This window comes from Trichechus manatus, unplaced genomic scaffold (genome assembly GCF_000243295.1).
Source record: "Trichechus manatus latirostris isolate Lorelei unplaced genomic scaffold, TriManLat1.0 scaffold00013, whole genome shotgun sequence".
Taxonomy (NCBI): Eukaryota; Metazoa; Chordata; class Mammalia; order Sirenia; family Trichechidae; genus Trichechus; species Trichechus manatus.
This window is the reverse complement of record NW_004443949.1, coordinates 8,436,201-8,452,461: the sequence shown is the minus strand read 5'-3', so window position 1 is coordinate 8,452,461 and position 16,261 is coordinate 8,436,201. Positions and strand designations below refer to the sequence as shown.

At 35.4% G+C, this 16,261-nt stretch overlaps 1 pseudogene; it reads left to right on the top strand.

The window, feature by feature from the left end:
• The first annotated feature begins 14,732 nt into the window (after positions 1 to 14,732).
• On the top strand, positions 14,733 to 14,883 carry LOC111819619 (uncharacterized; annotated as a pseudogene).
• Positions 14,884 to 16,261: the final 1,378 nt, after the last annotated feature.

The following is a 16,261-nucleotide window of genomic DNA, read 5'->3' as shown; positions in this document are numbered from 1 at the left end:
GCTAAAGCTGAGCTATTAGGGCCTTCTCAGTTCTCTCCTGAGTATTAACACACTCTTTCACATGAAGTTGGCCTTCTAGATCCCAAGGAATATGATAGAGTTTTTTAAAACAGTCTGTAGATATCTATTACCCAGAATATTCTCTTTTTGTTTTTTGCCAGTCTCTTATTTATTTCAATTAGTATCACAGTCTCAGACAACCCTAGTATTAAACAATAGTTACATTTTTTTTTTTTTCCTTCCTTGACAAACAAACAAGTGATAGAATTTTTTTTATTGGTGAGCCCTCAGTCAAGTCAAATGAAGATATCCCTGCAATGGAACTTTTTTCACAGAGTAGCCAAACAAGTAAAATAGTGACAATACCCAGGAAATGGGGCTTTTGGGAGTACTCCGGACCTGCTGTACCCTTCCCCTCCCCCATGGCTGCTAGGCTTGTGCTTTAACAGTAACTGATTTGTGTTCATTTTCAAGGGTAGTGTGGAGGTAGAAAGAGAGGGATGGGAGTTGACAGGTTGCAAATCCACTCCTGAACTGTTCTTAACAAGATGCAAGTGATTTTCTTGAATAAATGCTCCTCAGATTGTTACAAGTCTTTGATCAATTTCCAAAGTTTTGAAAAAGCGTATTTATACAATTTGTCCACTATTGTCGTTGCTAGTATGGATGAGTGGATTTTAGGAAGTCTTTATTCCATCCTTCCAGAAGTGGTTCCCTCCCCCTACATAATAATTTTTTCAATTATGAAATCTATTTCAATTTGATATAGACACCTACTGTCTTAGTTGCACAGTGATGCTGTAACACAAATACCACAAGTGGGTAGCATTACAAAAGAGAAGTTAATTTTCTCACAGTTCTGGAGGCTAAACCTCCAAACCAGGATCTGTCTCCATGTGCTCCTGTGTGGGTGTTTGTGTGTGTGTGTGCAGGTATGTGTGTGTACGGCTCTCTTTATATAACTCGGAAGTCATTAGTTAATTAGACTGTGTTAAGGAAAGTGATTATATTACAGTAGATTGCATTATAGAAGATGATTACACTGAATTACATTACGTGTGAGATAATTACATTATATTACATTACATCCACAAGAATATAGGTTAGGATTTCAACACATATTTGGAGGGACACAATTCAATCCATACCACCTACTATCAACAGGGCATCTCAATAATTTCCACATTCCTTCCAAAATAATAGGTTGAACTGTAATCCCCAAACTCATGTTCCAAAGTAGATAGTATTCTTTTATTTTACAGATAAGATCAGAGTTTATATGGCTTCCTATATATATCATAATAAGAAATTACGGAGCCTGGAATTGAATCTGGTGGGATGCCTCAGGAGTTTCTGCACCTGTGCCTTTTGAATTTAGTCTTTATAAAATGAGATTCTTTTATTTGATTATCAGTGTTATTCCAGACATTGCAGCCAAGTAATGTCTTTCCAGGGACATATAATTTAGAAAGTCTCTTCTGTGTTTTTCATTATGGAGAAAGTATTATAAATCTCAGCATGCAAATTATTTCTTATGAATGGATATCTTCCATTTTTATGATTTAATAAAATTATAAATGTCTTAATTTCTAAAGCAAAAAAGTTTAGAAGAATATGTTACCAAAGTTTTATCTGATTTTTTAAAAAACAAAATTATTTTCTAGCTTTCAAACAAAATATATGTGAATAATAGGATAGACCATTTAATTTAATACTAATCAAAAGTTACATTGGTATTAAGCCCTTTATTTCAATTGTGGTATTTTTTCTATATTATTCCAATTCTATCCTTGTCTTTGTTATTTCTATACCAAATTTAATTTGCCTCTAAAAAGAGATATTTTTCTAAAAGTATTTTGCTTTTGTAGATGACTCGTCTTTCCCTATTTGAGAAAGAATCTCTCTTGTGATTCTGAACATTTTGATATACTGTGGCTTTAGGCAAACACACACACAAAAAAGTAATTATTCTGAAGAAATTTTGCATTGAAAATATAACCCTATTAAGTAGTCAGTTTTAAAAGGCTTATATATACTTGATTTGAGTTTATATTCTGTCGTTGATATTTATAAGGTATACTTTATTACACATTTGAGTTTGCCAATTGTTTCCCTCCAGCTACTTCACTATGAGCACAAAATTAATTATATATGCACCAGCAGATGCCGCCAATATGCACTTGAATAATGCAGCAATAAATTTAAATTTGTCTACCAAGTAGAATTCTATTAAATATCTTCCTTCCTTAAGCAGTTATACTCATAATCACACGTACACAATGCTGATATGTAAGTTTACTAATTTAAATGCTAGGGAATATTTAATCCCTATGTTGATTTATATTCATGTTGAAATTGATATTAACTGTGATTATTATTAGAAGCCATGTGGTGCAGTGGTTAAGGGCTGGGCTCTAACCAAAATGTCAGCAGTTTGAACCTACCAGCCACTCTGCAGGAGAAGGATGTGACAGTCTGCTTCCATAAAGATTACAGCCTTAGAAAGACTATACGGTCTCTATGAGTAAGAATTGACTAAGCAGCAATGGGGTTTTTTGGTTTTGGTTTTGGTGATTATTATAGAAGACAAACAGTTCAAACAATGAACAAGCTTCCTAGGTTAATAATTGAGGAATTGTAAGTTTTTCAATTTTAGATACTGGGGCTTCAGATGCAATTTTATAATATATAGCATGTGAAAGCTGGACAATGAACAAGGAAGACGGAAGGAGAATTGATGCCTTTGAATTACGGTGTTACCAAAGAATATTGAATATACCATGGACTGCCAAAAGAAGGAACAAATCTGTCTTGGAAGAAGTACAGCCAGGACGCTCCTTAGAACAGAGGATGGTGAGACTTCACTCACATACTTTGGACAGGTTATCAGGAGGTACCAGTCCCTGGAGAGGGACATCACGCTTGGTAAAGTAGAGGGTCAGCAAGAAAGAGGAAGACCCTCAATGAGATGGATTGACACAGTGGCTGCAACAATGGGCTCAAGCATAACAATAATTGTGAGGATGGCTCAGGACCGGGCAGTGTTCTATTCTGTTGTACATAGGGTCGTATGAGTCCATACATATATTTGGAGTCCTGGTGGCACAATGGTTAAAGCGATGGACTGGGAACCTAAAGGTCGGTGGTTCAAAACCACCAGTGGCTCCGTGGGAGAAAGATATCTGTGCTTCCTAGAGATTTGCAGGCTTGGAAACTCTATAACTCTATGAGGTCGCTGTGAATTGGAATTGACACCTCGGCAGTGGGTTTTAGGTTATATACATATATATAAAATAGTATATATTATTATAAATATATATATATATTTTCCCTGGATGGAAGCTCTGGTGGTGTAGTGGTTAAGAGCTACGGCTACTAACCAAAGGGTCGGCAGTTTGAATCCACCAGGAGCTCCTTGGAAACTCTATGGGGCAATTCTACTCTGTCCTATAGTGTCGCTAGGAGTTGGAATCGACTTGACGGCCACTTTTTTTTTTTTTTTTTAATTTCTCTAATGAAAATAGAACTCTTCTTTCAGGCCATTGAATTAATATATTTTTTAGAATTGTACAAAAGTAACTATCTTGGAAGATACTTAAATGTAATCCACATTGAAATTTTGGATTGTCAGTCTATGGCTCCCTGCATTATCATCTACAAATGGTCATTCTAGCAAAACTTTAATTCCTCCTAAAATTGAAAAAAAAAGCTACCTTTTGAGATAATCCATGGGACATTGAATTGTTATACGTATGAGAAAATTCTGCTTCCTCATTTAGAGGTCTGTCTTCAAACATTTAGAAACACATATATGTATTCCATTTCTGTTCCGTTGTTCTTGTATTCTGTATCTACAATTCCTCCTATCATACAGTTTCTCAAAGCCTGGACTTCTCATTTTGTATGCATAGCAAATTTCAATTTCTCTTTTAAAATGCTTAGAATTGATAGCAACATTACAGATAGTGCCTAACTTCTACGAGCTCTTAATAACTGTAATTAGAAAATTCAATTCACTGGTCAGTTTACCTCTCAAACATAAAAGCTATATGATTGATTGTGATCGTATGTTGAAGTGAATAATTTTATATGAAGGTGCCCTGGCACTGCAGTGATTAAGCACTTGGCTGTTAATTGAAAGGTCAGTGGTTCAAACCTACCAGCTGCTCTGCAGGAGAAAGATGTGGCAGTCTGCTTCTATAAAGATTACAGCCTTGGAAATCCTATGGGGAAGTTCTACTCTGTCCCTTCAGGTCACAATGAGTCAAAATTGACTTGATGGCAACTGGTTTTATATATACTGTATGTGTGTGTATGTATATGTATAGATATATTTATATCCCATTACCCCTAAGTTGTCTAAGTTATGCCAAAATCTTACCATGGACGCCTATCCCCTTCTTTTAAAATACACACTCACACAACACACAGACACAAAACATTTCACATACACACATCTCACACACACAAATACACACATTGCTTCACACATTTCAGCATGGATTTCATGACTATCTACTTCATAAAAATAATCTGAGGCTATTAGGAGTAGACCACTACTTTGAACGATTATATAAGTTGTTTTCCAAGCCTAGATCATTTTGCAATTGAAAAGGGAAATTATTAACATTTACACTGGAAAAAGACAAGTTGAAACTGGGATTTACAGTTACCCTTCAAATCTTACAAATTTATATATACCTAAGTTCGCCCTTCATATTCTATCTTTCACATATGACTAGACAAATCCCTTTGGTCAGAGACAATCACTTCATGTGGGCTTTAGATTGTACAACTTTTTCCATCTTCAGCTACTTTGTGAGATTAATTACCTGCTCTAGATTCCGTAATTAGTCACTTTACTTTGGCTTTCCCCTCTTAAAAGTGTTGTCATTCATGAGTCATATTCTTCAAATTGTACATCAGATTGTTTTACTCCTTTGCTCAAATTTTCCTTGTCTGTCCATCACATTTTCACTGAAATCTATATTTATTAGTATGACCTTTAAGACTTCATATGATTTTTCTCCCTGTCACCTTTCTGAGCTTATTTCCTTCCAATTGTCATCACTCTGCTTTGGCTGCAGCCAAAAGAACCTCTCTTGTTATTATTAGGTGCCATCGAGTCAATTCCAACTCATAGTGACCCCGCATAACAGAGTAGAACTGCCCCATAGGGTTCTAGGTACACTCTTCCTGAAATACATAAAGGGACCCTCAGAGCCTTTGTACTTGTTGCTCTCTCTCCCAAAATACTATCCCTCAAATAGCTTATCTTCTCATTTCATGAATTACTGCTCAAATGCCATCTCCACTAAGAGATCTTCTTTGACCATCTTTTACAAAATAGCAGTTTAATCACTTCTCTTTTTGAGTATACCCTCAGTATCCCTGACAGCCTGTCAAATAGTAGGTTGTTGAATAAATTAATGAAGCCCTCAAAATTATCTTTCCTCTAGAAATAAATTATATTTATCATGTTAAACAGAATACATAGTGTTAATTTAGTTTTCTGTCGTTGTTGCATGGTGGTCAGTGGAAATAGAACTTGTTTGGGAATCAGGAATTGAAGTCAGAAGTTGTAGATAAAGCTTTGCAGTGTGACTTTGGGCAAGTCATAAAACTTCACTCAGTCTTTCATTTTTCACATTTCAATATATGACATCAGCTGTCCTCAATCATTTCAATAAACTTGAATCAATCTGTGGCATACTATTAGCTCTCTGTTTCACATGTGTTTTGTCAACAACAGAGTTTTTTTCAAACACAGATGTTTGCTACTCCTACTTTACTGAGTGGTAATTTTATGGTGGTTCTGTGGTATAATTCTTGCCTTCAGTGCAGGAGACCTGGGTCTGATACACAGCCAATGCTCCTCATGTGCAGCCCCCACTCCACTGTCAGTGGAAGGTTGTGTGTTAGTATGATGCTGAATAGGTTTCAGTGGAGCTTCCAGACTAAGAAAGGTTAGAAAGAAAGGCCTAAAGATCTACTTCCAAAAGATCAGACCATGAATCATGTCTGTCTGATCCAAAATGATCATGAAGATGGCACAGGACAAGGCAGCATTTTGTTCAGTTGTGTAAGAGGTCGCCCCGAGTGGGGGAGGTCAACTCGAGGGCAGCTAACAACCACAATTCTGTGAGAAAAGACAAGGAGTAAAAATACATGGTCAATAAGCAAAGAAAAAAATTTAAAAAAAATCATTTTACTGGCCTTTGTCATATAATGAAAATACCACACTAAACACATTCTTCTATTGTGTACAAAAGCTAATCACAAAACTGTTAAATCTGTGATGTATTTTTATGACTAAGAGAACGCTCTCATTTTGACCCATATCATTATTTGAACTTTTTAATAAAAATAGTCCTTTTGCATTATCCTACTTAGTCATCATGAAGAATGACAGAAATAAGTAAAAGAAACTGCTATTGCTTTTCTATTGTGATTGTTTTCTTCCTTATGCCTACAATTGCAATGAAAGCTTTGTAAGTCCAAGAATCATTTCTACAGCTGGAAACCTAAATTAGAGTAGGAAATTGAATAAAGAATAATAATGAAAATTTGTTAATAGCTTGATACAGTGATTCTCTTTTGCCTTTCCATTACTTTCCCATTAAGTTACTATAATTTAATACCATACCTATTAAATATGGCTCTCTTGCTTTTATAATAAAATCTTCGCACCATCGCTAACTCTTATGACTCATTAATTTACTGAGAATACTTCAAATTTATTTTTTAATTTGTGAAGGCCAGTACATATGAACATTAAAGAGGATATTTATTAAGGTGTACTATCATTCATGTACAGAGTAAAAACAGTTAGTACAAAATCATACCAAAAAAAAAAAGTAGTCATGAGTTACACACTTACGTTGTTTTCATTGTTGTTTGCTGATTTATTTGCTTGTCACATTTCTTAAACTTTGTTCCTTTTTACTTTTATCAGTGATGACTCAGTTATGACATTCATCTGTTACCTATAATAAGTTAAACAACTTTTAAACTATATAAACTATTTTGAGTCATAATATTTTCATGCTATTTTCAGCCTCATTATATGAAAGCCATTAATTTTATGCATTGCTTCTATCTGGACTTAATTTTTTTATTTTATATGTAGAAAAAAAAATAAATGATGTCAGAAATACATATTATGTACTTGGTAGTTTGCATTTATTTTCTGAATAATCTTCCTGATAACTTTGAGTTAAAGATAATTAAACTAATGTTTAAATTGGTTAAATGATTGTCCTAAGGTCACACAGGAGGTACAGTAAAATAAATACAAATAAGACTTAATCCTCTTGTGGGAATACTTTACAGTCAGAGAACTGTAGAGTAAAGAGAGACTTAGAAGTTCTTCTAGCCAAACCATTCTCAAGGAGGGAGACTTTATTTCCATAACTCCATTGTTTAGCCTTTTACCTGACATGTGTAATACCTATTTCATGTTAGTTTAACTTCTAAAAATCTTAACGTGATGATAAATTATGATTACATGACCAGTTATTAAAAAAGACTTTCCAGTAAGGATACAGTGCTGATGAGAAATTTACACAAATATATGAAGGAAAGGCCCTATCCAGATTACTGATAGTGGAAAAAGATTTTACAGCCCTCTGGAGATAAATATTCATAAAATATAACTCTAACCATAAATCTATTTATGGAGACAAGGAAATGTCAGTTATGGCCTTTGATTAGAGGAAACTTTCACAAAAAATGTTTTGAAATGACCATATTTAGCATTGAAAGCAAAGTGTAGAGGAAAACTAGTAAGATAAACTTAAAGAGCCACTTTTTATGAAGATAAAGGCAATAAATATAAATTACTTGATAAAGTATCTAAAAGCAAGAGATTCTAATAAAGCTTAATCTGCAAATAACTCAGTAGATTTTTGTATGCCATGAAAGATGAAAAATAAAAATCTATAGTAAGAATACAAATATATGAATTAACCAATGCTCAAAACTATACGCGGAGCTAAAATAAACTGAAGAGTTTGAGAAAAAAACCCAAAAAGGTGTAAATAATACTATAATATGAAAAGTTTATAGACGAGCCTTAAAATTAGGTAAGATTTCTAATCAGAAAAGTGTTATTCTTTTGGAAAGAAATTTGATCTGCTATTAAAACTCGAGTGTCCTAAGTGAGAATTTTAAACTATTTTTGATATTATAAGATACTACAGAAGTATCCTAGTGGTGCAAACACCTTCAGCTGCTAACTGAAAGCTTGGTGGTTCAAGTTCACCCACAAGCCCTTCAGAAGAAAGGCCTGGCGATCTACTTCAGAAAACTCAACCATGGAAAACCCTATGGAGTACAGCTCTACTCGGACACACGTGGGGTCACCATGTGTTGAAATAGAGTCATTGACAACTGATTATTGGCATTGAGGACGGCTGTGAGGATGCCATGATGGGGAATCAGCAGGGAGAGAACATGGTTGTCAAATGGAGTTCATCCCCTGCTTTCCCACCTTCCTGATTAGGAAAACAAGAACCTGCAAACTTTGTCTACAACCTGTTCTGGGCATCTGTCTTCTCTCTCTTTCCACAGCTTTATTGAGATATAATTTATATACTATACAGTTCACCCATTTAAAATATACAGTTCAATGTTTTTTGAGTATACTCACAGAGTGATGCAATCATCACCACTATTTGTTTTAGGACATTTTTGTCTCCACAAAAGAAACCCTGTACACATTAATAGTCACTCTTCATTTCCCTTCAAACCCCATTGCCCCTCCCCCTGACCTAGGCAATCACTATTCTACTTTCTTTCTTTCTTTGAGATATTTGCCTAGTCAGGACATTTCATATCAAAAGAATCTTACATGGTTCTTTCTGACTGGCTTCTTTTACTTAGTATAATGATTTCAAGGTTTAACCATGTTGTAGCATATATCATTACATCGTTTCATTTTACTGCAAAATAATGTTCCATTGTATAGTTATTACACTGCATTTATCCATTCATGAGGTGATGGACATTTGGTTGTTAACACTTTATGGCTAGTATGAATAATGGTACTATGAACATTCATGTAAAAGTTTGTGTGCGAACATTAGTTTTCATTGCTGGTGGGTATATACTTGGGAGTGGAACTGCTAGGGCACATGTTTAACCATTTGAGGAAGTGCCAGAATGTTTTCCAAAGTGGTTGTGCTATTTTACATTTCCACCTGGAATATAAGAGAGTTCCCATTTCTTCACATGCTCAAAAACACTTGCTGTCATTTGCTTTCTTGATTACAGTCATCCTGTTGTGCGCTGTCAAGTTGATTCCTCCCAACAATGACCCTATACGACAGAGTAGAACTGCCCCATATGGTTTCCAAGGCTGTAATCTTTACGGAGCAGATTGACAGATCATTTCTCCTGTAGAGCCACTGGTGGAATCAAACCTCTGACATTTCATTTAGCAGCCAAGTGCTTAACTATTGTGCTACCAGAGCTTCTAAAAAAACCAACCAAACACGTTGCTGTCGAGTCGATTCCGACTCATAGCGACCCTATAGGACAGAGTAGAGCTGTTCCATAGGATTTCCAAGGAGCACCTGGTAGATTCGAACTTTTGGTTAGCAGCCATAGCGCTTAACCACTACACCACCAGGGCTTCCCCAGGGCTACTAGTATGTATAAAATGGCATCCAATTGTGATTTTGATATACATTTCCCTGATAGCTAATGATGCTGAGTATCTGTTTATGTGCTTGTTTTTCATTATATATCTTTCTAAAGAAATAAATGTCTGTTCAGATATTTTGCTCATTTAAAAAAAAGTGTAACATTTGTCTTTTTATTATTGAGTTAGAGGTTTTTTTTTTTATAGATAAAAGTTCTCTATCAGATACAATTTGCACTTTTTCCCCCGTTCTGTATGTCGTCTTTTTAAGTGTTTTGATAGTGTCCTCTGAAGTACAAGAGTTACTTTTAAATTTTGATGATATTTTTATCTATAAAATTTTATCTATTTTTTTTTTGTTTGTTTTTGCTTGTACTATTGGTATCAAATGTACTTACTTTTGACATCATGTAATTTCTTTAGGCTCAGGGCTTCTTGAAGGGACTACCTTATAAATTTATCAACAGTGCCTAGAAAAGAGTCCAAAATAAATCCATTGAGAGAAAGATTAAATTTAAATCAGGTTTTTGAAACAATTATTCAGATAATTCATCAATAATATTTAGAGAACTTGTTAATAGAAACCGCTATTCTATTTGACAGCATCATTAAGTGGAAAAGACTAGGGAATCTGGAGTCAAGTATTTTCAGTTTGAAACTATGCTCTACCACCTTCCAGCTGCATGACATTATACATAGGCATCTCCATTTCCTTAATCTGCAAAATAGTTAGAAAAACAATACTTTCCTTTTTCCTCTGCTGTGAAGACAACATACATTAATATATAAAGCCCACACAAAAGTGCCTGAGTCCCCCTAAGCACATTATGTGAGCTATCATTAATATGACCTTTATATTGTATAATCTAGATGTGAGCTTAAATATTTCAATTAGATTTAAGATAAGGATATTAAAGAAATAATGTACATTAAACTGAAATAAATAGAAATAAAAATAATCTTGATATCATAGTGAAAATTGGTATTTCGTGTAGCATCTTATCTCACAATTTAAGAAGTCCTAAGACATTTCCCGTATAAATGAACTAGAATAATGCAACTGCCAAATTAATGAGTAAAAAAGCTAATATTTGAAACCAAAACTAAAATTTGAAAATTATTTGATAAGGTACATTTAGTTTGTTGTTGTGGTTATTAGGTGCCATCCAGTCATTTTGACTTTTAGTGACTCCATGTATCACAGAACTGAAAGGTTGCAAGGTCCTGTGCCATCCTCACAATCTCTGATATGTGTGAGGTCATTGTTGTAGCTACTGTATCAATCCATCTCCTTGAGGGTCTTCCTCTTTTTCCCTGACCTCTACTTTACCAAGCAGGATGTCCTTCTCCACGGACTGGTTCCTCCTGATGACATGTCCAAACTACATGAAACGAAGTCTCCCAACCCTCGCTTCTAAGGAGCGTTCTGGCTGAACTTCTTTCAAGACAAATTTGTTTGCTCTTCTGGCAGTTCATGGTATATTCAACATTTTTTGCCAACATCATGCATCAATTCTTCTTCAGTCTCCCTTATCATTGTCCAGGTTTCTCATGCATATGAGATGATTAAAAATACCATGGCTTGAGTCAGGTGCAACTTGGTCCTTGAAGTGACATCTTTGCTTTTCAGAACTTTAATGAGGTCTTCTGCGCAGATTTGCCCAATGCAATGCATCATTTGATTTCTTGACTGCTGCTTCCATGGGCGTTGATTGTGGATCCAAGTAAAATGAAATCCTTGACAACTTCAATATTTTCTCTATTTATCATGGCGTTGCTTATTGGTCCAGTTGTGCAGATTTTGTTTTATTTATGTTCTTTATCACTACTATTTTTGGGCCATCAGTCTACTTTCAGTGGAAGGAGGATAATATCTCAAAATTATACTAAACGTTTAAGTTCAGCAAAACACAATAGTAATATATAATTGATGTGAAAGAGGTAGATTCACTTTGCTCTATTGCCTAAATTTATCCAAGATCAACTGACCTCTCTCTCCTTTGTGTCATGTTTGCAAAGATAACAATGGCTTTTGCTATTCAATATTTATGAAGCTTAAAAAGCACCTTAAAATTTTAAGAATGTAATCTGAAGAAGGAAAAAAAATTACAATTGTGACTCGCATTGATTTCCATGGAATTAATATTTTTTCTCAAGTTTATTAAATATGTGCAAATGTAACTAATTCTGCACGTTTTTCTCCTGGTAACTGTCCAATTGCCAGAGACTGCCAGTGATCTGGAGACCACACTCGAAAAATGTATCTTCTGGGAATTTAGTCAACACCAAGTTCTCCAGTGTGAGATTTTGGTCTGGTGGCACAAAATTTAAGTGCTGAGCTGCTAACCCAAAACTTAGTGTTTTGAACTCACACAGCGGCTCTGAGGGAGACAGCCAAGACAACACTTTGGAGCAGTTCTACTCGGTCATATGAGGTTGTTATGAGTCAGAATTGACTTAATGACACCAAATAACAACATTTTTAATTTATGCTTCCCATGAATATAATTTGGGGAAATAACCCTAACCCTAGCCAAATGTCCCTTCCCTTTTAAAGAAGGAAGTAAGGAAGCTCTGTAAACAAAAACCAATATTTCTGAAATCATATCTTAGAAGATGATTCAATTTAAAAGCTGAAGAAAATGCAAAAGTTTCAGTTATCTAATTAAAAATTTTGTTGCTTGTTTTAAGCTGCCATTGTGTTGGCACCACGCTCACGGTGACCCCATACATAACAACCTCAACCTCACGATCATTCGGGACTTAGATCATTGTGATGCATGTGTTTTATTGGCTGGTTTTTACAAATAGATCACCAGAATTTTTTCCTTAGACTTCCTTAGTCTAAAAGCTCTCTTGAAACCTGTTCAGCATCATAGCAACACATAATCCTCCATTGACAGAGGAGAAGTGGCTGCACATGAGGTGTATTGCCCAGGAATTGAATCCTGATTTCCTGCATGGAAGGGGAGAATTCTACCACTGAACCACCCACATCTCACAAGATTTTAGGTAAAATATGTGGAACCTAGACAGCTAAAGTGCCAGATTAGAGGAATAGGTATCAATAAACACTCTTCTTGAATTCATAAACTAAACCATTCCTTTCCCCTGATAACATATTGTTGTTGTGATGTGTCATCTAGTCGATTCCGACTCATAGTGACGTTATAGGACAGCGTAGAACAGCCCCATAGGGTTTCCAAGGAGTGGCTGGTGGATTTGAACTGCTGACCTTTTGGTTAGCGGCCGAACTCTTAACCACTTTGCCACCAGGGCTCCGATGACATATAATATCTTGTATATATTTTATTGCTGAACTTGGAGCTTTACATTATAATGAGATATATGTTTACCCTCCCCATTTATTCAAGCTAGACTATTAGTTCCTTGAGGACAGGATTTTTATTTTGATAATCATTTTATTCCCAGTGTCTAGCACTCTGGCATAAATATTTTGCTAACAGTAATATTAGTTTAATCAATGTAATATTAAAGTTGATAAATCTTCTGTTAAATTTAGACCTGAGAAGTTACTCTTCAGTCTGTTTACTACCCAAGATGCACATAAATTGTTTTGTGCAACAGAGAACCAGCAGTAGGTGGTAACTGACATTCAATGATTTCATGTCATATATGCCCTTGCAATGAGCCTGTTTCCTAAGACAAAAAAAAAAAAATTCCAAAAATTTAACTATACCCTTCACCTTATTTTATTTTTTTTCCTCAAAATCACTGGGGTGAGGTTATGGAGAGATTATGGTATCAGACTTTCTTGATGATATATATTTTCTTTTAGGTTTAAGAGATTTCATTAATGAAGGAATAAGATAATTTAATTTAGGATGGTATAAGGAACTGCAAAGCCAAAGTTGTGAGGGTAGAAGGGAATTTAATGTTGCCTAAGGCTTAAAGTATTATTGCAGTTGCCCTTCTTATGTATTTTTCCTGAATGACTATTTGAGATTATAGAGTGAAACTATAAAACATGAAAAATAAATATATTTGACTTAAATTGCAATTTAAAAAGGATAGATGAAGTTAAATACAATCACCTGGAAAATCTTAGCTAAAAAGTGTCAAATAATGAAATCCAACAGGTAAGATAAAGGACGAATACAAACATATATAGAACCTGTAACATTGCAGTAAACCATTAGCAGAAATATGACATAATGATATCTTCTTGCCTGTGTTTTTCATTTGTGGGGTTTTAAAAACTGGCCTACTTATCTGATATCCCCAGACAAAAGATCACAGAACATCCTTGAATAATAGGTTGTAAACAACAGAATGTCTCTCTGTGCTTAAAAAAAAAAAAAGAGAGAGAGAGAAAGAATTTAGTTGAAAAATACTGGGGCATCATAGAATCAATAGGAAGATGGAGGATTAGACTTTGGAAAGTGGCAGTTCTTACAGGAACTCTGGAGGATTAGGCAGCAGAAACCACAGCAAAGGTGACTCGGATAAATAAACTGGTCCACACACTGCAGCTGTCACTGTAACAAAGGAATTCCCTAGCCCCTAGTGTGTGTTTCAGTTGCTTGAGTTCCAAAGTACTGGAAGAGTGTTATTGACTAAGCCTACATCATTTTCCCATCCATTGGCTGTGCCCTTTGATTACCTTAGCAAGAAGTGCACACTAAATCCCATTAAGAAGACACACAGTTAGAGAATTCTTCTTAAGTAAGTCTAAAGAGAAATTACAAAGTAGCAGGAGTTAGAGTCTGAGAGGAAAAATGGTTCACATTTTCAGGTAATGTTCCTATGTCCAAATATAGATATAGAAATGATATCTAAGAGGCTTCATGTGGATATAGCTCTAAACATCCCATCTCATAGCAAGTATAATCAACTAAGACACATCTAGTTACCTAGTTTTAGGTAAGCTTTTAATGGTCGAGGTTCATGCAGTAAACAGTTTGACAATAATTACATTGTTGTTATGTGCCATTGAGTCAGTTCTGACTCATGGTGACCCTATAAGACAAATTAAAACTGTCCCATAGGGTTTCCAAGGAGTGTCTGGTGGATTTGAACTGCTGACCACTTGGTTAGCACCCAAGCTCTTAACCGCTGTGCCACAAGGGCTCTTACCAGGCAGGGGAGATACCATGATCACGAAGGTGGTTTTCCCACAGTGAGGCCCATCCATTGCACTCCAGATGTGCTGACTTCTGCAATTTCCACAAATATGGGAAACTTGACTGCATAATTTGTGGTAATTACATTAGTAATATCATATTAAAAAATAAAAAAAAATATGCTAGTGGTATTAATAACATTAATCACATTACTACAGAGGCTTGTTATATATGTAAAAATAAATGAAAATTCAGGTATATTTTCTCTTTCCTCGTTAAGTGAAATGTAATGCAGTGTTGCTTTAAAGGCCAGATGGTTGTATGACTACATTTCATTTATTTCTAGCTATTTAAGTTTGGATATCTTTTCACCATTATCCTCTAAAGATCTGTTTTATAGAGTCCTTGAATCAACATTATTTTTTAAAATTAGGAATATTTTAGCCTGGCTTTCAGCATCATAGACTATTTTGATATCAATGTATAGTCATCATTGTTCAAGATGAGTTAAAAAAAGAAATATTCCTGGGGGCGGGAGGAGACAAAGATCAAAATAACAAGCATGTTTACTTGTCTCTCTTGATTTTTTTATTCAGTTTTCCTGTGTGAGTGGATTAAGGCATTTTATTGCAGTTTATGAGGAGATTAAGCTGAAAATTTTTATAGACTGTATCTGAGTGAGAATTCTGAACCTGGGATTTTATCTGACTCAATGACATGGAGTTTGTACCTAAGGTCAATGGAATATTTTATCAATTTTCCAGCAAAACGTCTCTCTTCTGGAACCCCAATGTCACAGTAAAGGAGGGAATAAACTTTGGCTACCTTGGAGCCCTGGTGACAGTGGTTAAGAGCTACGGCTGCTAACAGAGAGGTTGGCAGCTCAAATCCACCAGCTGCTCCTTGCAAACCTTACGAGGCGGTTCCACTCTGTCCCATAGGGTTGCTATGAATCACACTCAACACAACGGATTAGAATTAGCATTATGCAACTTGAACTGATGCAAAATGGATTTTTCAGGGTTCTTTACATAAAGGAGACTGACGTGAGATGAACAAACAACAGAAGTAACAACGTAAAATTAAAAGAGTCCACATTTCCCAATAATTATATTCAAAATCCTCAGGTTTTGCATAATCTAAATGAATTTACTCTTGCAGTCTGCAGCAGTCCAGGTCCAATCTGGGGATAGAAACCACACAGTACGTTTAACACTGGAAGTTTAATATAAAGAATTAATAACTATGATAAAACAGTAACTAGGAAACCCTGTGGAGCAGTTCTACTCTGTCCTATAGGGTGGCTATGGGTCAGAATGGACTCAATGGCACATATAAGAACAACATAGCATATAAGGAAGCTCGACATGGGAGAATACCCACGGAAAGACAAACTTGGAAGGGGGCTCAGATCTCGTTGGAGGTGTATTTCAGCACATTTGATAAAGAAGTATGCTGGTATGGCCAGGCTGAAGCTGGTCTAGAGATGCTGGACAAGCAGTAGGTAACCTCTGGACTACAGGTGAGGGAGGAA